This window comes from Coregonus lavaretus (assembly GCF_964263955.1).
Source record: "Coregonus lavaretus genome assembly, chromosome: 6".
NCBI classification, from domain to species: domain Eukaryota; kingdom Metazoa; phylum Chordata; class Actinopteri; order Salmoniformes; family Salmonidae; genus Coregonus; species Coregonus lavaretus.
Genome location: NC_139993.1, coordinates 835,333 through 861,957, shown reverse-complemented (window position 1 = coordinate 861,957; position 26,625 = coordinate 835,333). Strand labels below are relative to the sequence as shown.

Below are 26,625 nucleotides of genomic sequence, written 5' to 3'. Positions count from 1 at the left end.
TCCTCCTCATTCCCCACTGTCATTTGTTCTAGTTGTGTCCCTCCTCTAACTGTCTTCTGATGGTTGGGAAAGCTGACAGAGATGTTGGTGTGTGTGAGTGTGTCCGTATGCGTGTGTGTGTTCATGGTTTGACAAAGGGAGATGATTGCTCGTACAAGTGCTTTCTTAGATAATTGGGGAAGCGTCCTCTTCGCATTTATCCTGACATATTCAAATGTAAAGTACCCTCAAACGTTGCATACCAAGTGAGATGGCTGCTAGATGTGCAAATTAGCATTACATCAAGTATAATTATTTGATTAGGGAGATCCGAGAGAGAGAGAGAGAGAGAGAGAGAGAGAGAGAGAGAGAGAGAGAGAGAGAGAGAGAGAGAGAGAGAGAGAGAGAGAGAGAGAGAGAGAGAGAGAATACTGATCCTTACCTTGGTCTGCTATCATCTTGGTGTCTTGCACAATGGTGTTGGCTGAAAACACTTGGACAGTAACAGTGTTCATTCCCTCGCTGGTGAAGGTGTACGAGATGCTGCCGTCTAAGCTGATTACCGGCTGGAGGAAGAGGGAACATGGACAAAATGGATGATCACACTTTGATCCGGTCATAATCCCTTCACCTAAAACCCCGGAACATGAAAGAAACCCATTTCAGATGATAACAACTTCTCCTTGAACTTCTCACTTAGCGTAGACAGAACTTTTGACTTGAGTAGTTAGAGTAGTCAAAATTCTGACTTTAGTAAAACCCTACAAAAAACATCCTCCCCATAAGACCGAGAACCAATGCAGCTAAGGTAATAACTTATAACATACAAGATCAGAGACTGCTCCGTCACTATCACAGCCACCTTCGATCATAGAAGAGGTCAATGTACCTAAAAACATAGACATTTTGTATACCTCATATAACATCAGTGGAGTCTAGTGAAGGGAGGACGGCTCATAGTAATGGCTGAAGTGGAATGGAACTGGAATGGAAACCATGTCTTTGATGTGTAAAATGCTTTTCCATTTATTCCGTTCCAGCCATTACAATAATCCCGTCCTCCGATTTAGTTAAAGTGACACCAGCCACAGCTGCAGTACATGTACAGTATATGGCATTATAGGGTAAGACCCTTTTTGAATAGTGTCAGTTTACCTCTACTAATGTTGTACAGTTGGTACCGCACATACAGTATACTGTATACTATACACAACATCAGAAGAGGATCTGTTTGCACAATGTGGTCTCACTACTGGAGTCCCACAGGGCTCGGTTCTAGGCCCTCTTCTCTGTACACCAAGTGTTTTAAGTCCAGTTTACCTCAGTGCTGTTCCCAAGCCACCAGAAGTAGCTGAGGGTCCTGGAGTGGATTGGCCAGACCACTGCTGTTAGGTTTACTTCCTTGTTCTTGATGACCACAAATTGAGCCAGCAGCTGGACATGTTCCACAGCACCTGATACAAACACAGAGGATGATTCAAACTCAGCTTTGGATGATTTAGACTCAGCATTGGATGATTCAGACTCAGTATTGGATGATTCAGACTCAGTATTGGATGATTCAGACTCAGTATTGGATGATTCAGACTCTTTATTGGATGATTTAGACTCCATATGGGATGATTCAGACTCCATATGGGATGATTCAGACTCAGTATTGGATGATTCAGACCCAGTACTGGATGATTCAGACTCAGTATTGAATGATTCAGACTCAGTATATGATTGTAATTACATGGATATTTTTTCAGACTACCTACTTTACAATATGAAAAGCACTCGCACATCAAAATATTATTTTTAGAGGGGCGTGGGAAAAAATAAATAGAGAATTAAGAATTAGAGAAAAGAAAATCCCTCACACTGCGCTTGCCAGTATAACTTATCATTATCACTGGGGTAGTGTGTGGGTCTTCTTTTCAATAAGACTACTTTAGCTGAAAAGGGAAGTTGAATGAAATCTTACTCAATAAATGTCATAATGTTTTATAGTTTTGATGGAATTTACTTGAAGAACAAGATTTATTCTAGACTTAAAACACATTGGCGTTGTCATGTTTTTGTCATGATACCTTGTGATTAATATTGTGGTCTCCCATGCTGAGACCGTAATGGAAGCTGACGTGGGTAACGTGGCATTACCGTCATCTAAGCGGTGAAGTTTCCTATAGCGGAGAGATATTACACGGTATTTTAACAGTAAAACTCTGTTGTGACTCTGCGCTCTAGCGTGTACGTCTCCGCCTGGGCTTCTGTTAACTCTTATCCTCTTTAACTGAGACTAATCTTTATCCTTATCCTAGCTTTCAAACGCATGCAGTGTATGTGTGTGTCTGTGTGTGTGTGTGTATGTTTGTGTGTGTTTGTGTGTGTGTGATGTGTGTGACAGAGAGAGAAAGCGTGTGTATCTGTGTGTGTGTCCCTTCTAAGCCTGTGTCTATGTGTATGTGTATGTGCATGTGTGTTGAGTGTGTGTGTGCAGGCGCATGAGTGATGTGAGTCATTTGGACAGGCTCCCTAAACTGTGTTTGGTGTTAAAAATATTCCAATTGGAAATCTGTGGCGGCATCGTGCTTGGCACATTGCTAAAAGCATCGCCTGCACGCTCTCTCCCCTGTGAATTACCTCAAAATGTACCAAACCATGGAGAAAAAAACACCAGCAGAATCAATGCCATCAGAAATATCAAAGTACACTGATTGAAAGTATCGTGGCGACCAGAGACAACATTTAAATGGCACCTTCACGTCTCTTGTTCAAACCCCCTCGTCTCTTGATCAAATCAAGAGATGAGGGGTGCAATTCAAACACTGCACCGCAAAGAGCTGGATAATTCTTGAGCCTTTTAGACATAAGCATGTTATATTTGTCACTATTATTTACTTGACATTTGGTTTGTTCATTACAAGATGATAAGTGCAAGACAGCATCATTGTGCTGTACTATGTGCAAAGCATTCTGGTACTTGCCTATAACTGGCTCCATTGTACACTGCTCTATACTTAGTAAGGTGGTTATTTACAGAGAAATATGAGGCAGATATATTCAATTATGATCCTTGAGAACCACATCACTGTTGTTTTCCATCCTTTCCCTCCAATCAGAGACTGATCCAGACCTGGGTCACCAGGTGAGCGACTACTCTGGCCAATCAATGGCCGACGTCACAGTAACTGACCAATTATCAGAAGTAAAACCAGAAGTACTTCAGTCCTCGATGGCGGGAATTGAATAGCCCTGACACAATAGCTGAATGTATAGAGGTGACGTACATGTAACATGGAGGTACAAGGTGGTGGTATAAAATCCCAGGGTGTTCTCCTCCAAGGCCGAGACACGGAATATCCCAGCCGTCTTGTAAACGTGTCTGATCCCCTCTTCGATCCAGCTCAGGTTGGAGTAGGAGACTGCCGTGCCATCTCCGAAATCCAGTTGGATGTTGGTTCTCATTGAGTCACCCTGGAAAGCAAGTAAAGTCTCACCTAAGGACTACAGATGAAGAAAGAAAGAAAGAGTCCCAAACATCATTATTATTTAAAAACACACAAGTCCATTGTATTTGAGAGCCCAGCCAGATGCTTGTACTTGTGTTTATTCTAGACTTAAATACATATCATTGTCAATATCAATGGACACAGGCAGGGCATCATTCTTTGTTTTTGTCAAAAGTCCAAAAGCTGGTGTTGTGACACATCTACATTAGCATGCATCCTGAGTCTGACATGTTACATAACACCACTGGGAGTGTCTGGCTCCTGTGGTGTGTGTGTGTGTGTGTGTTTATGTGCACGTACGTGTCACTGTTGTGTGTGCGTGTGTATATGTGTGTGTGATGGAGAGAGAGAACCACAGGGAGGTTGAGGCAGTGTAGTAATCAAGAGACAGTAGGGTGGCAGGTACACTAGTCAACAGACTGCTGGGTTACATTCACACACAGACACAAGAAGTCAGAACCAGCCGAAACATTTGGGATGCATCATATTCTGGCCGACCGTGAGAGCAGCGTGTTTGCCTGTTACTGCTACTACTCTCTCTCTCTCTGTGTGTGTTTGTGTAGGAGTGCTCTGCCACTACAGTATCTGCAGCAGGTCTACTCAGGGTGGTTACATCTGGCACTTCCCTAGGATCAACAGTCAACACACACACACACATATACAAACACCACAAGTGTTGTTGGTGGCTCCAGCTGCCGCTGCGACCAAACCCTCCCACTTATCCGGCCCGTACCCTGAGAGCAAGCACAACTAACTCCCAGCCTCCCCGTGGCACATTGTAATGCAATGCAATTGGGATCTTTATTTGTTACACTGCATTCGCACGAGGGGGCTCCGTTCCAGCAACAAACACAACAATAGCAAATGGAAAACCCATTATTCTCTCTCTCTCTCTCTCTCTCTCTCTCTCTCTCTCTCTCTCTCTCTCTCTCTCTCTCTCTCTCTCTCTCTCTCTCTCTCTCTCTCTATATATATATATATATATATATATATATATATATATATATATCTGTTTTGCTTCTTTTCAAGCGCAGCAGAGTGTGAAAACACCGTAGGGTTGGCTGTGTGTGGGGGAAGGATCTGGGGGTAAATTTCACGCCATTGTACCCAGAAAATGGTAAACTATGAATAAGCCTAATAAAGAAAGGTAGAATATAATGGAAGAAAAGGGATAAGAGTGGCGGCTATTGTGTGGAACTGTAATGGCCCACAATCCTTTGCCAAAATGGCACTCGGAATGGCACTTAGGTCTACAGTGGCGTCGATGTCATTCAGGCTTTTGTTGGTGTCCGTTGTTGACACTCTCTGGACATTTCTAGTTCTCTATAGAGGTGTCCTGGGATCACTAGCTAACCTGCATGAGACTGATGCTGGCATGCTGGCTTAATGTCACGCTTTGTGTCCGTGGCTCTGTGTGTGACTCAGAGGGCCACCAAATCCGAAACGCATAATAGGGTCTGGACAGCAGTGCTGGTTGACAATAAGGGGTTTTGTTAGTTCAGATCCAGACACAGCAGGACTGTTTACAGGACTCTTGTTCAGGTGAATGTCAACACACTAAGGATGTTGTAAACAGTGTGATGTCAGTGCTGTCATGCTGACGGTGTGTCATACCTGGGTTCAAATAGTTTTTGCTTTCTTTCAAATGCTTTGAGCGTTTGATTGAGCCTGCCTGGAGAGCTAGATGGACGGATTTGCATATTTAGGACTTTTCCATTGGTTCTGGTTGGTGTACACATGACATGCTATAAAGTAGCTAATGTACAGTAAATATGGTTGGTGTACACATTATATGCTATAAGGTAGCTAATTTACAGTAAATCTGGTTGGTGTACACATGACATGCTATAAGGTAGCTAATGTACAGTAAATCTGGTTGGTGTAGACATGACATGCTATAAGGTAGCTAATGTACAGTAAATCTGGTTGGTGTACACATAACATGCTATAAGGTCACTTTGTGATAATGAAATCTTGACGTGTGACACTACAGATCCTATCCCTCTCTCAAAACATCTAAGTTTCTTCCACCTCTCTCTCTCCTTTTTTTACGTTTTCTGAACATATTAAATATTTAGGCCCATTTGCTCTCCCCAAGAAATACTGCCATCTTGGGCTTCATGAATATAAATTAAAGTCTGAATTCAACGGGAGCGAAGGATTTTCCAAATGCATAAGACCCAACGCCATGAGGATTCCTCACCTCCATTAGTCTCCTCAACTCATCACACTGTAATATGACAGCTTGTCCCGGGAGAGACCTCGTGGGAGAGACACTTACTTCTCAGCTGCAGCGCAGGTGGAAAGCACAACCGCACAGAGCAGAGCGCTACCACACTTATTCCACCTGAATTTAATGTGATGTGGTTTAAAAGTGCCTAGGGAGTGAGGGGAGCAAGGTAAGGTCCTGGCCCTAGAAGGAGGCTACTCTGTGTCTATCACTCTATAACAGGGTCTCCAGGGTGCATCTCTCTCCAAGGTCTTTAGCTCTTACTCTGTCTCTGGGCTCGGAGCTTGGGGCCTGTAGCTGTGTGTGGGTGATGTTATGTTACAAGTTACTACTAAACTTTCAGCAGTTGGTGTATATGGGATGACATAACAGGGAAATAATTTCAGGTGTATGCCTGGAGAAACATCCATGTTGAACATATGGGAAACACATAAAATATTTCACTCAGTAACATAGGTCTACATTGAGTGAGTTGTGCACCACATGCTAGTATTACTTTTACAACCATGCATAACAATACAAAACACATCGATTTTTCATTCCATGGCTTAAGGTAAAAATCAATGCAACTCATAACAGTAATGTATACAACGGCATCCATTTGGGCTCCTAGGCCCAGAACAATGATATACAAAAAGGAGGCCATTTTGGCTTTTGGCCAAGCCCTACCTCATCTAGATGCACCAGGAAGGTGACGTTGGTTCCCAGGTCGGCGGTAAGCTTGCCCTCTCTGGTGGAGAGAGAAAGGCCTTTTGGAGTCCTGTTGGGACACATCTGCTTCCTGGGTGTGTACATGTCCTTGACTCCCTTGATGCAGTTGTTGGACACAATTTTTCGGTACCTTAGAAAGATTCCATATGAATGAGTTAGGACATGTTTAGTGTGGTTTACTGAGGTTATGGCTTAATGACGCTACTTGTTAACAAGGCTAAGGTATTGGTCACGTTCATCAATGAAGCTGACAAGAAATTGCATATTTTTAATTTTTTACCTCAAAGTGATTGTGGAAGTGACAGAGCTAGTGAACAAGACTTGCTATTCTTTGACTAAATTAAAACATGCTTAGTAACTACTCAACAAAACATTACGTTTAACACTGAAAGTTCATGTTTGACACAAGACGTACAGTAGTTGTCGGTCACATTGACAAAACTCCAAAATGCTTACTAACTCCTAGACAACACTTGACTTTTAACCTTAGGGACGCAAATTAATAAATGAAAGATGTACCGTTCTCCTCAGACCTCAGCCATCCTGAGGCGTCCTAATCTGTGTCCTAGGACTCCTGACAGTGCTTTGTAGCTCTCAGCAGTACACTATGTCACTCAGTATAGATCTACTGTCTGGTGAATGACTCAGGCCTAAATAGCCAATATCACTATTCACACTAGGAGCCGTGCCAGTGGGTGTGACACCCTGACAGTGTTTCATTACAGTGGGAAGATGGGAAGATGATGAAGCATTGGCCAACCTATACAGAGAGATACTGTAGCTACTGTAAGCTTTAATGTGTTTTTGTAGTTCTCTTTTGGAATGTGTTATACCTATTCAGGCTTTTTAACATATTATGACCAACATAATGCTTTACAAAATGAAATGGAAAACATTCTAAAAACACAGAAAAATATTTTACCTTTCGTTGAGCAGAAATATACAGAAGGGTTGCCTTCACTTAGAATAGACAACATAGAAACGCCACAAAATAGTGTCCCTATGTGCAACTCACCCTGTGCTGTTGAGGTAGTTCTGTCCTTGGCTGCAGCTCCTTGATACAACAGATGGGTTGAACCAGAACGCTGGTAGACAGTTCTCTTCTCTACGCCGTTCAAAGCCATAATCACTATAACAGATCACATACAGAATGTGATCAATATCAACAATTTGCCTCTAGCTACTCTATTTGCACATATCAACTTCAATTACCTCACACCCTGCACATCAACTCGGTACTGGTACCCATTGTATATAGCCATTGTAAGTTATCGTTACTCATTGTGTATTTATTATTATTTTTCTACATTTTTGTCTCTGCATTGTTGGAAATGGCCAGTAAGTAATCATTTCACTGTTAGTCTACATTTGCTGTTTACGAATGTCACGCCCTGACCTGGAGAGACTGTTATTCTCTAGGTAGTTTGGTCAGGGTGTGAAACTCTGTTAGAATTTCTATGTTTAGGATCTAGATGTGGTGTTTCTATGTTTGGCCGGGTGTGATTCCCAATCAGAGACAGCTGTCGCTCGTTGTCTCTGATTGGGTATCATACTTAAGTAACCTGTTTGCCTACCTTAGTTGTGGGATCTTGTTCCGTGTTAGGCTTGTATGTGTATAGCCTGAGGACTTCACGTTACGTTGTGTCTTGTTTTGTTTATGTTTATTGGGTTAAATAAACATGTATGCTTTTCACGCTGCACCTTGGTCTGACCCGTCTCTCAACGATCGTGACAACGAAGCATGTGATTAATACAATTTGATATGATTTTGATCCAAAGGACATACAGTATTACTGTGTTATATGTTACAGCCTCTCTTTCCTATTCCCTCAGCACAATACATATAATTGCAATTTTTTTGCATTGCAACGCATCATTATTATATATTGATTAGGCTGCAGTTGACAAATGCTCCAGATCAGCAGAGGTAGGAAAACTGAGCCCTGGGGGACTCCATGTCAACACAGCCAATACAGGTTGACGTTAGCTACCTCCCAATCACAAAGTGATTTACATCGGGCAAAGCAGGTTAGGCAAGTGCCCATTCTAATAATGACGCTGTCATTGATTAATCAATTAATTACCTAGCCAGACCTAACAAAGAAGCAACGAAGCCTGAGGTCCCTCTAGGACTCCCTATGGACGGGTCTGGCCTCAGTGTGATTAGGAACCTCCCCCAATTTATTGACAGGCTGTCAAGTGAAGTTATGATGTTATGGTTGGTCGGGATAATAGTTATAAGGGACCAAGTGAGTCCAATGAGGGTACAGTGTCCAGTTAAGGACATTACAGCACCACAGAATCACAGCTTTGGTAATGCAAGTCAAACAAAAGCATTGTGTCCAGTTTAGTACATTATAGTCGTGCAGACTCCTATGAAGTTTTGGTTACACATTAATACTAATCTCTCCTCACTTATTATTAGATTTTAGATTTTAGATTTTAGTCATTTAGCAGACGCTCTTATCCAGAGCGACTTACAGTTTTAGTGAGTGCATACATTTTTTCATACTGGCCCCCCGTGGGAATTATTATTAATATACTATATCAAGTGTTATATCAATGTATATACACTGAACAAAAATATAAACACAACATGTAAAGTGTTGGTCCCATGTTTCATGAGCTGAAAAGATCCCAAAATGTTCCATATGCACAAAAAGCTTATTTCTCTCAAATGTTGTGCACAAATTTGTTTACATCCCTGTTAGTGAGCATTTCTCCTTTGTCAACATAATCCATTCACCTGACAGGTGTGGCATATCAAGAAGCTGATTAAACAGCATGATTACACAGGTGCACCTTGTGATGTGGACAATAAAAGGCCACTAAAAGGTGCAGTTTTGTCACACAACACAATGCCACAGATGTCTCAAGTTTTGAAAGAGCGTGCAATTGGCATAATGACTTCAGGAATGTCCACCGGAGCTGTTGCCAAATAATTGAATGTTCATTTCTCAACCATAAGCCACCTCCAACATCGTTTTCGAGAATTTGGCAGTACGTCCAACCTGCCTCACAACCGCAGACCACGCGTATGGCATCGTGTGGGCAAGCGGTTTGCTGATGTCAACGTTGTGAACAGAGCGCCCCATGGTGGCTGTGGGGTTATGGTATGGGCAGGCATAAGCTACGGAAAACAAACACAATTGCATTTTATCGACAACAATTTAAATGCACATACGAGATCCTGAGGCCCATTGTGAAATATTTTTTTTTTAAGGTATCTGTGACCAACAGATTGCATATCGGGTGGGCATTCCGGGTGGGCATTCCGCCTCGGAGGCGGATCCGGCTCAGGGCTTGACGACCTCTCACTCTTCGCCTCCCTGTTGCGCCCCTGGTCTGGTCTAGACCTCGGCGCGTTGCTTCCCCTCTCCTTCCTCCCACTATACTCCAAGCCCTGTCTGGACCCTGGTGTGGGAGACCCCGAACCTGGAGAGGGGCTGACGTCTGGGTCTGGACTGGAGCCGCTGACCGGAGCTGGACCGGTGGAGCGGAATGCTCAGGCTCCGGACTGGAGCCGCTGACCGGAGCTGGACTAGGCACCGGTGGAGTGGACTGCTCTGGCTCCGGAGTGGAGCCGCTGAACGGATCTGGACTAGACCCCGGTGGAGCGGACTGCTCTGGATCCGGAGTGGAGCCGCTGACCGGAGCTGGACTGGACCCTGGTGAAGCGGATTGCTCTGGCTCCGGAGTGGAGCAGCTGACCGGAACTGAACTGGGCACCGGTGGAGCGGACTGCTCTGGCTCCAGAGTAGAGCAGCTGACCGGTGCCGAACCAGGCACCGGTGGAACAGGTACGGGCCATGCCGGACTGGACACACGCACCACTGGCTTGGTGCGAGGAGCAGGAACAGGCCGGACCGGGCTGGCGACACGCACCACTGGCTTGGTGCGAGGGACAGGAACAGGCCGGACCGGGCTGGCGACGCGCACCACTGGGTTGGTGCGAAGGTCAGGAACAGGCGGACCGGGCTGGCGACGCGCACCACTGGCTTGGTGCGAGGGGCAGGAACAGGCTGGGCCGGGCTGGCGACGCGCACCCCTGGCTTGGTGCGAGGGACAGGAACAGGCCGGACCGGGCTGGCGACGCGCACCACTGGGTTGGTGCGAGGGTCAGGAACAGGCGGACCGGGCTGGCGATGCGCACCACTGGCTTGGTGCGAGGGACAGGAACAGGCCGGACCGGGCTGGTGACGCGCACCACTGGCTTGGTGCGAGGGACAGGAACAGGCCGGACCGGGCTGGCGACGCGCACCACTGGCTTAGTGCGAGGGGCAGGAACAGGCCGGGCCGGGCTGGCGACGTGCACCACTGGCTTGGTGCGAGGGGCAGGAACAGGCCGGGCCGGGCTGGCGACGCGCACCACTGACTTGGTGCGAGGGACAGGAACAGGCCGGACCGGGCTGGCGACGCGCACCACTGGCTTGGTGCGAGGGGCAGGAACAGGCCGGGCCGGGCTGGCGACGCGCACCACTGGCTTGGTGCGAGGGTCAGGAACAGGCCCGGCCGGGCTGGCGACATGCACCACTATCTTGGTGCGAGGGGCAGGAACAGGCCGGGCTGGCGACGCGCACCACTGGCTTGGTGCGAGGGGCAGGAACAGGCTGGGCCGGGCTGGCGACGCGCACCCCTGGCTTGGTGCGAGGGACAGGAACAGGCCGGACCGGGCTGGCGACGCGCACCACTGTCTTAGTGCGGGGAGCAGGAACGGGCCGGACTGGACTGGCGACACGCACCACTTTCTTGGTGCGAGGAGCGGAACTGGGTTCCTTTATTAACCCCCGCTTCTTCTGCTGCCTAACCAGCTCCTCTCGCCGTGCCACTACACTTTTCTTCTCCCTTTTAGCCTCCTGTAGCCTCGCCATCCACCCCGTGTGCCCCCCCCAAAAATGTTATTGGGGTTGCCTCTCGGGTCTCCGTCTCCGTTTCACCTCTCCTGCCTGGGCAACTACCTTCACCCATGGCCCTTTCCCTGCAAATATATCCTCCCATGACCACAATTTGCCCACCTGTGTCATGGCTATTCGCTCCTCCTGGGCACGCTGCTTGGTCCTCGTTTGGTGGGATCTTCTGTCACGTTCGTTCATAGACGGGTCAGACCAAGGTGCAGCGTGATATGCATACATGTTTATTAGAACCAAATAAACAACGACAAAAACAACAAACTAAACGACACGTGAAGTCCAAGGTACACAAACAACATACCTCACACGGAACAAGATCCCACAACCCACTAGTGCCAATAGGCTGCCTAAGTATGGGCCCCAATCAGAGACAACGAGCGACAGCTGCATCTGATTGGGAACCACACCGGCCAACATAGATCTAGACATACTAGATCTAAACATAGAAAATACAACATAGACAATCATAACAAGGAATATACACACCCTGACTCAACATATAAGCGTCCTCTGAGTCAGGGCGTGACACCAGGGGAGGGTCAAGTAATTTGTAATCGATTAAATGTCATATTGCTCAGGGTTTGAGAATTAGTTGCTTATTATAGTATCTCGATGTGTGCCCGATGACGCCCCTCATCCCTGATTCTCTGCTGTGCGCGCAATATCAAGTGTGCCTAGTGTGGTCTCAATAAAATGATCCATAGCCTAAACTATATGTTATAGGACTAGGCTACATGAAGAGCATGCAAGGAGAAGCACAGGGCAAAGTTATATTTCTAAGAAAATGTACTTCCTTCCTGAGTTTTGAAATGGAAGACTAGGCCTACTGATGCCCTGTTCAGTTTGAGAGGGAGAGAGCAAAGATGAAAAGGAGGACTGGAGGTGAACTTGCTACTGATATAATTGAAGCTATTTATCAGAGTTATTGACCTCACAAGAAGCCATATTCTAGTAATTTACATACCTTACATTACCATGAAGCAGCAGCAGTTTAATTTGACTCTACTAACAACAATAGGGCTTTGTGTTGAAGCCTATTTCTTCCTATTCAAGAAATAAGAGGTAGACCTGTTTGACAGATGGAATTATAGTCAACTATCCATAGCCTTTGTCAGCCAATTCCTTCAGTCACCGTACACTCCTTATATATCTCAGTGTCAGTGAAGGGCTTGTTGTATTAAGTTAAAACCAGGGCTCGAATAGAGGGGGTATGTGAGGGTATTGTGGCTTTTGTTAAAGAAAATAGCTAAAAGCATAGGCCTACCCCCTTGTTAACTTGTTGTTTTGGGGGAATTATATACGGACCTGATTATATAAAGTGATCTATAATGACACGTTAGTCCGCAACGCTTTATGCTAGAAACAAGCTGTAAAATGCCGGGTAAAGACGTGACTCTGATGCATATGGGATATCTTTGTTTTGTCTCTATGACATTCAGAGGCTGTGCTAAAACCTTCTATAGCCGAGGAGACAATAAATGTACTTGGGAAGTACTGTGTGATTCTGTCACTATCAAATGACGTTCAACCTTTCAACAGGCTATTAAACAACATTCTAACTCTAACATCAGTCAGGAGCAAGCCAGTTAGCCTAAGAAGGAACAGAAATGTATTATTATTTCCAGGCTATAGCCCGCCATTTAAGAAATCAATTGTGAAACATATGTGACATGCCTACAGGCTGGCAGGAGCTCTCAGCATTTCAACAACACATCAACAACAGTACTTCAACAACATGCTTATACATTTCGCATTTTGGCTGTATATATATATATATATATATATATATATATATATATATATATATATATATATATATATATATATATATATATATATATATATATATATATATATATATATACAGTTGAAGTCGGAAGTTTACATACACTTAGGTTGGAGCCACTCCACAAATTTCTTGTTAACAAACTATACTTTTGGCAAGTCGGTTAGGACATCTACTTTGTGCATGACACAAGTAATCTTTCCAAAAATTGTTTACAAACAGATTATTTCACTTATAATTCACCGTATCACAATTCCAGTGGTTTAGAAGTTTACATATACTAAGTTGACTGTGCCTTTAAACAGCTTGGAAAATGATGTCATGGCTTTAGAAGCTTCTGATAGGCTAATTGACATCATTTGAGTCAATTGAAGGTGTACCTGTGGATGTATTTCAAGGCCTACCTTCAAACTCAGTGCCTCTTTGCTTGACATCATGGGAAAATCAAAAGAAATCAGCCAAGACCTCAGAAAAAAAATGGTAGACCTCCACAAGTCTGGTTCATCCTTGGGAGCAATTTCCAAATGCCTGAAGGTACCACGTTCATTTGTACAAACAATAGTACGCAAGTATAAACACCATGGGACCACGCAGCCGTCATACCGCTCAGGAAGGAGACGAGTTCTGTCTCATAGAGATGGACGTACTTTGGTGCGAAAAGTGCAAATCAATCCCAGAACAACAGCAAAGGACCTTGTGAAGATGCCGGAGGAAACAGGTACAAAAGTATCTATCTCCACAGTAAAACAAGTCCTATATCGACATAACCTGAAAGGCCGCTCAGCAAGGAAGAAGCCACTGCTCCAAAACTGCCATAAAAAAGCCAGACTACGGTTTGCAACTGCACATGGGACAAAGATTGGACTTTTTGAAGAAATGTCCTCTGGTCTGATGAAACAAAAATAGAACTGTTTGGCCATAATGACCATTGTTATGTTTGGAGGAAAAAGGGTGATCTTACAAGCCAAAGAACACCATCCCAACCGTGAAGCACGGGGGTGGCAGCATCATGCTGTGGGGGTGCTTTGCTGCAGGAGGGACTGGTGCACTTCACAAAATAGATGGCATCATGAGGAAGGAAAATGATGTGGATATATTGAAGCAACATCTCAAGACATCAGTTAGGAAGATAAAGCTTGGGGACAATGACCCCAAGCATACTTTCAAAGTTGTGGCAAAATGCCTTAAGGACAACACAGTCAATGCCCTGACCTCAATCCTATAGAAAATGTAAAGGCAGAACTGAAAAAGCGTGTGCGAGCAAGGAGGCCTACAAACCTGACTCAGTTACACCAGCTCGGTCAGGAGGAATGGGCCAAAATTCACCCAACTTATTGTGGGAAGCTTGTGGAAGGCTACCAAGAATGTTTGACCCAAGTTAAACAATTTAAAGGCAATGCTACCAAATACTAATTGAGTGTATGTAAACTTCTGACCCACTGGGAATGCGATGAAATAAATAAAAGTTGAAATAAATAATTCTCTCTACTATTATTCTGACATTTCACATTCTTAAAATGAAGTGGTGATCCTAACTGACCAAAGACAATTTTTACTAGGATTAAATGTCAGGAATTGTGGAAATGCATTTGGCTAAGGTGTATGTAAACTTCAGAGTTCAAATGATGTCAATTAGCCTATCAGAAGCTTCTAAAGCCATGACATCATTTTCTGGAATTTTCCAAGCTGTTTAAAGGCACAGTCAACTTAATGTTTATGTTTATTTTTATTTATTTTTTGTTTTATTTTACCTTTATTTAACTAGGCAAGTCAGTTAAGAACAAATTCTTATTTACAATGACGGCCTACACCGGCCAAACCCGGACGATGCTGGGCCAACTGTGCGCCGCCCTATTGGACTCCCAATCACCGTCGGTTGTGATACAGCCTGGAATCGAACCAGGGGGTCTGTAGTGACGCCTCAAGCACTGAGATGCAGTGCCTTAGACCACTTCTGACCTACTGGAATTGTGATACAGTGAATTATATGTTAAATAATCTGTCTGTAAGCAATTGTTGGAAAAATTTCTTGGGTCATGCACAAAGTAGATGTCCTAACCGACTTGCCAAAACTATAGTTTGTTAACAAGAAATTTGTTGAGCGGTTGAAAAACGAGTTTTAATGACTCCAACCTAAGTGTATGTAAATTTCCGACTTCAACTGTATATATATATATATATATATATATATATATATATATATATATATATATATATATATATATATAATTTTTTTTTATTTTTTTCTTAGCATTAAATGGAAACACGAGTTTGGCCATTCTTTGGTTTGAGGATCATGATGTGAGCTATGCATGACTAGTTTGTTAATTTAGCCTAGCAGATGCTCTTATATTCCCATGCCCTAATCACAGTCAACACAAATCTATTTTGTAACAACAATATCATGGAATAAAATAGAAATTTAGAATTTCCCAAATGAAACAAAGTTACAAGTGCATATAGGCCTACGTGATGATATGGGACTGCTGTGTTAATCAACAAATGGCACATTCATTGATGATCAGATACTTCAGTGGTAACTGGTTCTGTTGAGCTACATTTGTACAGTTGATAGACAACTTTAGCACTGTTCCAAACTTAGACTATCCTCTTTTTTAACAATAGCATGTATAGATTCATGCAGCGCTTTTATCATAATAGATATATTTTCACCCCTACCCAACTTCCTGTTGAAGAGGTCTTGTGAAGGTGCCATGTCTGATAGACTCCTTCTGTACATTTCCTGTTGAAGATGGACTTGTAGTCTATATTGATAAGCTGCCACTCTGACCTATGGCTGAAGTGTCCAAAAAACCTTGAGAAAGCAAAGTAAGATAACCTCACTGTTCCTTCCTACCCCTGCTCCCTCCTCTCCAAAAGGAACTGGGTCCCAAAAGAACCGAGGACAAAATAACATCATCCCCCATCTCTAGATCATTTATCACTACTATGTCATCCCTCCATTCCTCCATCGTCCCTACTCACGTCATGATCTGGTTCTCTGTCCCGGCCTCCACCAGCATCCCGTCCACGAACAGAGGCACCAAGGAGAAGCTATGTCTGGTCCACTGCCGCCCCTCATCAAAACTGATCCTGGAACAGAGTGACAACACAATAACACATCAAATGAATCCCAAATGGCACCCAGGTCCTATAGGGCTCTGGTCTAAAGTAGTGTAGGCTGCTAGTAAATAGGGTGCCATTTGGGATGCAACAAATCCCATCTCATGCAGTACATGACCAAAAGTATGTGGACACCTGCTCATCGAACATCTCATTCCAAAATTATGGGCATTAATATGGAGTTGGTCCCCCCTTTGCTGCTATAACAGCCTCCACTCTTCAGGGAAGGCTTTCCACTAGATGTTGGAACATTGCTGCGGGGACATGCTTCCATTCAGCCACAAGAGCATTAGTGTGGTCGGGCATTGATGTTGGGCAATTAGGCCTGGCTCGCAGTCTGCATTCCAATTCATCCCAAAGGTGTTCGATGGGGTTGAGGTCAGGGCCCTGTGCAGGCCAGTCAAGATCTTCCACATCGATCTCAACAAACAAATTCTTTATGGACCTCACTTTGTGCACGGGGGCATTTACTTGCTGAAAAAGGAAAGGGCCTTCCCCAAACTGTTGCCACAACATTGGAAGCACAGAATCGTCTAGAATGTCATTGTATGCTGTAGCATTAACATTTCCCTTCACTGGAACTAAGGGAACTAGCTCGGACCATGAAAAACAGCCCCAGACCATTTTTCCTCCTCCACCAAACTTTACAGTTGCCACTATGCATAGGGAAGGTAGTGTTCTCCTGACATCCGCCAAACACAAATTAGTCTGTCGGACTGCCAGATGGTGAAGTGTGATTCACCACTCCGGAGAATGCGTTTCCACTGCTCCAGAGTCCAATGGCGGCAAGCTTTACACCACTCTAGCCGACGCTTGGCATTGTGAATGGTGATCTTAGGCTTGTGTGTGGCTGCTCGGCCATGGAAACACATTTCATGAAGCTCCCGACTAAGTTATTGTAGTGATGTTGCTTCCAGAGGCAGTTTGGAACTTAGTAGTGAGTGTTGCAACTGAGGACAGACGCGCTTCAGCACTCAGCGGTCCCGTTCTGTGAGCTTGTGTGGCCTAAACTTTGCGAAATAGCCAAATCCGCTAATTTGAAGAGGTGTCCACATACCTTTGTATATATAGTGTATCTCTGAGTAAGAGTGGTGATCTAGGATCAGTTTTGCCTTTTAGATCATAATGAATGAGACACAGACCGGGGAGATCTGATCCTAGATCAGCATTCCTACTCAGAATACGAGCCCAGATGCTCTCAATTACAGTGAGTCAACTGGGTTCATGGAAGATCAGTGGAGTGAATAGTCTCCATAGACAGTCAGCCACTGAATCTCAGGTTGTATGTACAGTGGGGAAAAAAAGTATTTAGTCAGCCACCAATTGTGCAAGTTCTCCCACTTAAAAAGATGAGAGAGGCCTGTAATTTTCATCATAGGTACACGTCAACTATGACAGACAAATTGAGAAAAGAAAATCCAGAAAATCACATTGTAGGATTTTTAATGAATTTATTTGCAAATTATGGTGGAAAATAAGTATTTGGTCACCTACAAACAAGCAAGATTTCTGGCTCTTACACAGACCAGTAACTTCTTCTTTAAGAGGCTCCTCTGTCCTCCACTCGTTACCTGTATTAATGGCACCTGTTTGAATTTGTTATCAGTATAAAAGACACCTGTCCACAACCTCAAACAGTCACACTCCAAACTCCACTATGGCCAAGACCAAAGAGCTGTCAAAGGACACCAGAAACAAAATTGTAGACCTGCACCAGGCTGGGAAGACTGAATCTGCAATAGGTAAGCAGCTTGGTTTGAAGAAATCAACTGCGGGAGCAATTATTAGGAAATGGAAGACATACAAGACCACTGATAATCTCCCTCGATCTGGGGCTCCACGCAAGATCTCACCCCGTGGGGTCAAAATGATCACAAGAACGGTGAGCAAAAATCCCAGAACCACACGGGGGGACCTAGTGAATGACCTGCAGAGAGCTGGGACCAAAGTAACAAAGCCTACCATCAGTAACACACTACGCCGCCAGGGACTCAAATCCTGCAGTGCTAGACGTGTCCCCCTGCTTAAGCCAGTACATGTCCAGGCCCGTCTGAAGTTTGCTAGAGTGCATCCAGAAGAGGATTGGGAGAAAGTCATATGGTCAGATGAAACCAAAATATAACTTTTTGGTAAAAACTCAACTTGTCGTGTTTGGAGGACAAAGAATGCTGAGTTGCATCCAAAGAACACCATACCTACTGTGAAGCATGGGAGTGAAAACATCATACTTTGGGGCTGTTTTTCTGCAAAGGGACCAGGACGACTGATCCGTGTAAAGGAAAAATGAATGGGGCCATGTATCGTGAGATTTTGAGTGAAAACCTCCTTCCATCAGCAAGGGCATTGAAGATGAAACGTGGCTGGGTCTTTCAGCATGACAATGATCCCAAACACACCACCCGGGAAACGAAGGAGTGGCTTCGTAAGAAGCATTTCAAGGTCCTGGAGTCTCCAGATCTCAACCCCATAGAAAATCTTTGGAGGGAGTTGAAAGTCCGTGTTGCCCAGCGACAGCCCCAAAACATCACTGCTCTAGAGGAGATCTGCATGGAGGAATGGGCCAAAATACCAGCAACAGTGTGTGAAAACCTTGTGAAGACTTACAGAAAACGTTTGACCTGTGTCATTGCCAACAAAGGGTATATAACAAAGTATTGAGAAACGTTTGATATTGACCAAATACTTATTTTCCACCATCATTTGCAAATAAATTCATTAAAAATCCTACAATGTGATTTTCTGGAATATTTTTTCTCATTTTGTCTGTCATAGTTGACGTGTACCTATGATGAAAATTACAGGCCTCTCTCATCTTTTTAAGTGGGAGAACTTGCACAATTGGTGGCTGACTAAATACTTTTTTTCCCCACTGTAATTGACTACAGTTAACACACGTTCTGCTGAATAGAAGAAGAAGAAAAAACAGAACTCTCTGACTATCAAAGCTTGGAGGCATAACAACTTGAAGGGAAAACAACAACGTCATGGGTCTTGGGTTAACTTACAGTCTATAGCGAGGTGGTGAAGAAGAAAAAACATAGGACATTACAAACCGGAATAGAACCGTTTCATGTTCTAACGACTACAAAACAGGGGTGGAGCGGTGGGGAGAGACACATAAAAAAAGAAAAAGAGATTGGGCAACTTTCATTCTCCGGGCCTGTTCTCTATTGATTCTGACAGCTCATCAACATCACTTGATGTTAGAACACTTGAGGACTGTGTGTGACAAGGTTGGGAAGAACACTCAACAATGCAGAGTCTTGCACTAGGATACAAGAAGCATCCCCCTTGTTGCAGCTTCCATCCATACCTCCCTCAGCCAGCATGCCTTCATCTGGCTATAAGTTCAGACAACAGACAAAACATTGAAACACATCTAATAGGAGGATACCAGCTGGGAGGAGAGAAAGAGAGAGAGAGAGCGTGAGAGAGAGAGAGAGAGAAACCACGGACGATTGGCTCCTACAGCGCTTGACTGGGTTCAAACAGTATTTATTATACTTTAGCTGCCCATTACTGAGCTTGCCTGGCCTAATGGATCCAATGGAATTGCCCAAAAGTCCAAATCCCGCCCATCTGGCACTCCAGACAATTAAGTAGCTCAATTAAACTCTGAAAGAAAACAAATACTATTTGAACCCTGGTCTGCTATGAGGGCTTCTACTGTGTTCCTTTCCTCAACTAGTGCACTTAAATAGTCTAGGAGACACAACCAGGAAGGAAGGGCGTCCTCCACACTTGACTGGTGCTAAAAGTAATTAAAAAAAATTTTTATAAAGTGATATAAGAAGAAGAGAAATGTGGTTTCAGTTGAGTTGTTCTTCACTGAGGCAAAATGTGGCCCCTCCTTTATCCAGAAATCAGACTGTGTTTGTCACGAGAATTTCTATCTCTAATTAATCAAACTTAATGCTCTGAATAATTCCCAGAGGGTGTAAATTCTCTGGTTTAATCATGAATTAAACAAAGGTCCGCCACCAGCAAGAATGATCTGTATTTTTATTCATGGAGAGCTCTGGCGCCAAAAAACATATATACAGCTTTTATATTCCTTGACACACAAAGGCACTTTGCTCCGCCCACCTATAAACCGTTTCTTAGTCCCCTTCACCCTGGAATGCTTTCAACAGTTTCTAACTCACCCCTCTGTTAGTGGGTTGACACTACATTATAACTCTAACACCGTTCACACATTTGTACTGTATTTGGGGTGAAATCCTTTAGTCATTATTCTTAAAATACAAATTAATCTATCAGTGTTCCTCCTCGAATATCTGAAAGGGGACACAGAGGCAATTCAATATAATATAATATTTACATACAGTTTTTATCATATACCTACTGTACACATTTATCTACTGCAGTTTACAGCTGAATACTGAGTTTCAAAACACTGATCAAAAGTCAGAGACAGCAGTACATGTCCAAAATACTTATTCTCCAGACTACAATATTCAGTGTTTTCCTTGAATGCCTTAGATTTAACCCCCAGATTCAGACTAAACTCACCTGTTTCCAGTTGTTACCAGCATCAGATGAGATGAACATTCCAACGTTATTGTACGACCGCTCAGACCCAATATTCCCTGTGGTAAAAATACAACAAAGAATGAGTTTTGAGCTGCATCGTGTTTGTCAGGTTCACCAACTGATCTCTGCACCAGCTGACTTGTTTGTGTGTGTGTGTGTGTGTGTGTGTGTGTGTGTGTGTGTGTGTGTGTGTGTGTGTGTGTGTGTGGGTGTGTGTGTGTGGGTGTGTGTGTGAGGGCGCAGGGTCGAGTGATGAACTGGGCCGAAGCAGAGGGTTGTGTAGAGATAGCGGAACACACACTCACAAACAAACATAATCTGTTGTGTCATGTGTCCTCAGTCTGCACTGGCCCACTTAAATAAACCGGGTGACTTTGCGTCACCAAAACCTAACATCTGTGAGTAAGACCAACATCAGAAGTGTGATAGTGTGTCTCTGGCCAGATTCAGTACAGTTATACAGGCTCACAGTGGCTTAGGGATCTCACAGATCCAGTACGAGATTAGAGGATAGGAGGAGAGAACAAACTATTGTTTTTGTGACAGAGCAAAGATTATTTGAGGACAGAGATCAAGAAAGCAGATTATTTGGTTGTTGCTAAAACACAATATTCTTTCCACACAATCGATGATGAGTTGTTTATAACAGGACTTGCATCATATTATTTACAAATGGAATTTCAGTGCTGACTGGAAATGATAGACAGCTATTCTCTTTTTGTACCATTTCCTAAATTTAATAGATGTCTTTCTATTCAGCCAAATGAATTCCACATAAGTGGACAATAAGGTAATCTAATCTAATCTTATCTATCAAATGGTCATTCTGTATTCTCTCAACTGTGGCCACTTTAATTCCTGGTGCTGAGGCCTTGGTTGATATGCTGCCTGACAGGTAGGGGTTTTCAAATGTCTGCAGTTGGAGATGGAGTAAACAGAAGGGCTGAGGGGTGAGAAATGACAGACAGTCCATTATATTTGACGAAGCCATTATACACTGGTCAGTCAAATCCCCAATGTTACATAGAACACTACAGGGTTGATCTTTATAGGTGCACAAAGTATATGCTTTTTGTTTCAAGAGAAGGTCCTTTAGATAAGGAAAAGAAAAGCTGCTATGCTGTCTTTATCAGGATTTCATCTCAGAAACCCTGAAGATACTGCCTAATAGAATCCTTTTGATTCTGAAGTCTTCCAGTGAGTTACATTTACACCAAATGCTAACATAGTCAGGTAACTATACAACAAACTATATTTGGTTAACAAAACATGAAAAAATCTAAACACAACCAAGCCAATTCCCGCAGCCTCCCTCTGAAAAACTATGCTGCGTCTCTATAGTTTGTCGTAATAATATAGAGACATAGGGAGGATTTTGTATCTGTTCACAGAGCTCCCACAAAAAATGTCCGCTTTCATCTTTGCCAATTGATAGCGTGACATTGCTGTAAGGACACCAAGGGCAATGGGATTTAACAGGGTAATCAAAAGAAATCTGTAATTAGAACGTCACGTGAATGCACAATTGTATTCAACCTGTAGCCCACTCAGCGCACGCCGTGCAGCCTCCACAATTGCCTCCCTAGGCTTTTAAGCAGTATGAACTCTTACTGCTAATGTCTCAAAGTTATTTCTCTACATAGTCATCCTTTACAGTCGCCTCGCGTGGGATAAAAGGAAAGATAGGGCACATAAATTAATAATAACTTTAAATAATAAGGAGTGTGTACACAATTCATCTTCATATCATAGCTTAAATGTGATTATGTAAAGTAATTTCCCTTCCCTTAAGATGAGTAAGCAAACTCCCTTGAGTGTGTGATGTAACACACAGTTATCATTGATGACATAACTTGAAGGGAACTGAACACATATTCCTTTACTAAAATGAACTTTCAATCGAGATTCTCTATTGAGTATGCCTTTTTAGTCCTGGAGTAGGCTTAATCTGGGTCTAGGAAAGCACCTCAGAGTTCAGGCAGTCTTAGATCATGTATGATTACCACAGCGATGAGCCTTCCCTGTTAGCTTCAGTATAACTCACCAGTACACAGTGGATGTCGTTGCCAGCCAGGTCTGTCGCCGGGGCCTGCAGTAACCTCCAATCATGGCCCTTGTTGTAGGTGATGTAGGTCTTCACCTGGTTGTCTAGTCTCCTGTTAGCGATCAGCATGCCTTTGATACCTGCTACCTAGGGAGAAATAGAGAACAAATGCTAAAACAGACGCTAAAACTAGCCAATCCAACCACCAAAACAGATGACATGGTGTTTCTTCATTTTCTTTGTCAAGCAGTAAACAGTACCCAAAATAACCCATGACAGACGTAGCTGTGGGAAGTAGGGATGCTGAGGGTGCTGCAACACCCTCTGAAAAATCTTATAAATAAATAAAAATTAATACAAATAAATATATATATACACACACACAATTTCTCGCATGGAATAGCCTTCATTTTTCAGAACAAGAGTAGACTGACGAGTTTTAGAAGAAAGTTATTTGTTTCTGGCCATTTTGAGCCTGTAATCGAATCCACAATTGCTGATGCTCAAGATACTCAACTAGTCTCAAGAAGGCCAGTTTTATTGCTTCTTTAATCAGCACAACAGTTTTCATCTGTGCTAACGTAATTGCATAAGGGTTTTCTAATGATCAATTAGCCTTTTAAAATGATAAACTTGGATTAGCAATAATGGTGGTAACTGATGGTTGCTGATAATGGGCCTCTGTACGCCTATGTAGATATTTTGTAGCCGTTTCCAGCTACAATAGTCATTGACAACATTAACAATGTCTACGCTGTATTTCTGATCAATTTGATGTTATTTTAATGGACAAAAAAATTGCTTTTCTTTTGAAAACAACAACATTTCTAAGTGACCCCAAACCTTTGAACGGTAGTGTATACAGTTGAAGTCGGAAGTTTACATACACTTAGGTTGGAGTCATTAAACTCGTTTTTCAACCACTCCTTGTCAAGTTGGTTATGACATCTACTTTGTGCATGACACAAATCATTTTTCTAACAATTGTTTACAGACAGATTATTTCACTTATAAATGACTGTATCACAATTCCAGTGGTTCAGCAGTTTACATACACTAAATTGACTGTGCCTTTAAAATTCCTGAAAATGATGTCATGGCTTTAGAAGCTTCTGATAGGCTAATTGACATAATTTGAGTCAATTGGAGGTGCACCTGTGATTGTATGTCAAGGCCTACCTTCAAACTCAGTGCCTCTTTGCTTGACATCATCGGAAAATCTAACGAAATCAGCCAAGACCTCAGAAAAAAATGTGTAGACCTCCACAGGTCTGGTTCATCCTCGGGAGCAATTTCCAAACGCCTGAAGATACCACGTTCATCTGTACAAACAATAGTACGCAAGTATAAACACCATGGGACCACGCAGCCGTCATACCGCTCAGGAAGGAGACGCGTTCTGTCTCCTAGAGATGAATGTACTTTGGTGCGAAAAGTACAAATCAATCCCAGAACAACAGCAAAGGACCTTGTGAAGATGCTGGAGGAAACAGGTACAAAAGTATCTATATCCACAATAAAACAAGTCCTATATCGACATAACCTGAAAGGCCGCTCAGCAAGGAAGAAGCCACTGCTCCAAAACCGCCATAAAAAAGCCAGACTACAGTTTGCAACTGCACATGGGGACAAAGACCGTACTTTTTGGAGAAATGCCCTCTGATCTGACGAAACAAAAATAGAACTGTTTGGCCATAATGACCATCGTTATGTGTGGAGTAAAAAGGGGGTCGCTTGCAAGCCGAAGAACACCATCCCAACCGTGAAGCACAGGGGTGGCAGCATCATGCTGTGGGGGTGCTTTGCTGCAGGAGGGACTGGTGCACTTCACAAAATAGATGGCATCATGAGGAAGGAAAATTATGTGGATATATTGAAGCAACATCTCAAGACATCAGTCAGGAAGTTAAAGCTTGGTGGCAAATGGGTCTTCCAAATGGACAATGACCCCAAGCATACTTCCAAAGTCGTGGCAAAATGGCTTAAGGACAACAAAGTCAAGGTATTGGAGTGGCCATCATAAAGCCCTGACCTCAATCCTATAGAACATTTGTGGGCAGAACTGAAAAAGCGTGTGTGAGCAAGGAGGCCTACAAACCTGACTCAGTTACACCAGCTCTGTCAGGAGGAATGGGCCAAAATTCACCCAACTTATTGTGGGAAGCTTGTGGAAGTCTACCCGAAACGTCTGACCCAAGTTAAACAATTTAAAGGCAATGCTACCAAATACTAATTGAGTGTATGTAAACTTCTGACCCACTGGGAATGTGATGAAATAAATCTGAAATAAATCACTCTCTATTATGTTATTCTGACATTTCACATTCTTAAAATAAAGTGGTGATCCTAACTGACCTAAGACAGGACATTTTTACTACGATTAAATGTCAGGAATTGTGAAAAATTGAGTTTAAATGTTTGGACAAGGTGTATGTAAACTTCCGACTTCCACTGTAAATACATCCCATGATGTCAAGCAAAGAGGCACTGAGTTTGAAGGTAGGCCTTGAAATACATCCACAGGTACACCTCCAATTGACTCAAATTCTGTCAATTAGCCTATCAGAAGCTTCTAAATCCATGACATTCAAGCTGTTTAAAGGCACAGTCAACTTAGTGTATGTAAACTTCTGACCCACTGGAATTCTGATACGGTGAATTATAAGTGAAATAATCTGTCTGTAAACAATTGTTGAAAAAATTACTTGTGTCATGCACAAAGTAGATGTCCTATCCGACTTGCCAAAACTATAGTTTGTTAACAAGAAATTTGTGGATTGGTTGAAAAACGAGTTTTAATGACTCCAACCTAAGTGTACAGTCGTGGTCAAAAGATTTGAGAATGACACAGGTATTGGTCTTCACAAAGTTCGCTGCTTCAGTGTTATGAGATATTTTTGTTAGATGTTACTATGGTATACTGAAGTATAATTACAAGCATAAGTGTCAAAGGCTTTTATTGACAATTACATTAAGTTTATGCAGAGTCAATATTTGCTTTGACCCTTCTTTTTCAAGACCTCTGCAATCCGCCCTGGCATGCTGTCAATTAACTTCTTGGCCACATCCTGACTGATGGCAGCCCATTCTTGCATAATCAATGTTTGGAGTTTGTCAGAATTTGTGGGTTTTTGTTTGTCCACCCGCCTCTTGAGGATCGACCACAAGTTCTCAATGGGATTACGGTCTGGGGAGTTTCCTGGCCATGGATCCAAAATGTCTATGTTTTGTTCCCCGAGCCACTTAGTTATCACTTTTGCCTTATGGCAAGGTGCTCCATCATGCTGGAAAAGGCATTGGTCGTCACCAAACTGTTCTTGGATGGTTGGGAGAAGTTGCCCTCAGAGGATGTGTTGGTACCATTCTTTATTCTTGACTGTGTTCTTAGGAAAAACTGTGAGTGAGCCCACTTCCTTGGCTGAGAAGCAAACCCACACATGAATGGTCTTAGGATGCTTTACTATTGGCATGACACAGGACTGATGGTAGCGCTCACCTTGTCTTCTCCGGACAAGGTGTTTTCCGGATGCCCCAAACAATCGGAAAGGGGATTCATCCGAGAAAATGACTTTACCCCAGTCCTCAGCAGTCCAATCCCTGTACCTTTCGCAGAATATCAGTCTGTCCCTGATGTTTTTCCTGGAGAGAAGTGGCTTCCTGGCTGACCTTCTTGACACCAAGCCATCCTCCAAAAGTCTTCGCCTCACTGTGCTTGCAGATGCACTCACACCTGCCTGCTGCCATTCCTGAGCAAGCTATGCACTGGTGGTGCCCCGATCCCGCAGCTGAATCAACTTTAGGAGACGGTCCTGGCG

The 26,625-nt window shown here is 43.3% G+C and overlaps 1 pseudogene across 1 annotated transcript in view; it reads right to left on the bottom strand.

Annotated features, from left to right (window-relative positions):
• Nucleotides 1-26,625, bottom strand: part of LOC311130326 (VPS10 domain-containing receptor SorCS3-like) — a 202,502-nt pseudogene that overhangs the window by 9,820 nt on the left and 166,057 nt on the right. Inside the window, exons 10-19 of the transcript in view lie at nt 22,811-22,953; nt 21,607-21,709; nt 20,746-20,822; nt 19,287-19,315; nt 16,096-16,203; nt 7,430-7,543; nt 6,373-6,544; nt 3,252-3,438; nt 1,300-1,433; nt 422-545 (exon numbers count right to left, since the gene is read on the bottom strand). The product of the transcript in view is annotated as a VPS10 domain-containing receptor SorCS3-like (transcript). The remainder of the gene's footprint in view (nt 1-421; nt 546-1,299; nt 1,434-3,251; nt 3,439-6,372; nt 6,545-7,429; nt 7,544-16,095; nt 16,204-19,286; nt 19,316-20,745; nt 20,823-21,606; nt 21,710-22,810; nt 22,954-26,625) is intronic.